General features: G+C 36.2%; 1 non-coding gene across 1 annotated transcript; it reads left to right on the top strand.

The window, feature by feature from the left end:
- Positions 1-260: 260 nt before the first annotated feature.
- On the top strand, positions 261-352 carry LOC125555064 (small nucleolar RNA SNORD96 family). Its single transcript, XR_007304515.1, has one exon. It is a non-coding gene; the product is annotated as a small nucleolar RNA SNORD96 family (small nucleolar RNA).
- The last annotated feature ends 366 nt before the right edge of the window (positions 353-718 follow it).

A 718-nucleotide genomic window follows, 5' to 3' on the forward strand; every position in this document is an offset into this window, starting at 1 on the left:
CGACCCACTCCGGTGAGCTCCCCCTGTTTTTTTCTGTTTTTCTACTGCGAGTAATAGGTTTACTGTTAGTTTCTTTTTTTTCTACTGCTACTAATTAGGTTAGTTAGTACTATTAGTTAGGTTAGTTTGATTTTCTAGGTTAGTTTTCTTTAGACTGGGTTAGTGTCATTTCTCTCATGTCTTCTTTTGTCAGATTTTGTTTTCTGTAGTAATTTAAGTTCTGTTTTGTTGACTTGTTTGTTTGAGTTTGTGTTTCTGTTTGTCCGGTGATGAAAAACGTGTTAATCATACCATCTTTAGCGACTGATTGGTCGCTTTACGGCCATGCTGTCATTCTGCAATTCTGGGGACAAATTGAACATCTTAGCGTAATTTTTCTGAGTACTTCTGAACTTATGCTGTGACAATCTGCAATTCTGATGTCCACATTGGCTATGTCGTAATTTTGGAGACTGAATTTTATGGCGAAATGTTAACCGGGCTAGAATTTTTCAAACGGGCTATCCTTTTGGTGAATCTTGAGTTGCTTACTGCTACTTGTTTGATCATAAGCATAATTCTATTTTCTTATAAAGCATTGTCTGACGGCTCAACCATTTGTTATGAAACTCTTCAAGTATTCTTAATTGAACTCAGGAATCTGTGTAATGTTTCTGGTTGATTTTTCATTCCTAATTGGAGATTGTTGTCTATGGATCCCGGTAATGACTTGTGATGT

Source organism: Triticum urartu, chromosome 4A, assembly GCF_056163025.1.
Source record: "Triticum urartu cultivar PI428250 chromosome 4A, HENAU_Tu73, whole genome shotgun sequence".
Taxonomy (NCBI): Eukaryota; Viridiplantae; Streptophyta; class Magnoliopsida; order Poales; family Poaceae; genus Triticum; species Triticum urartu.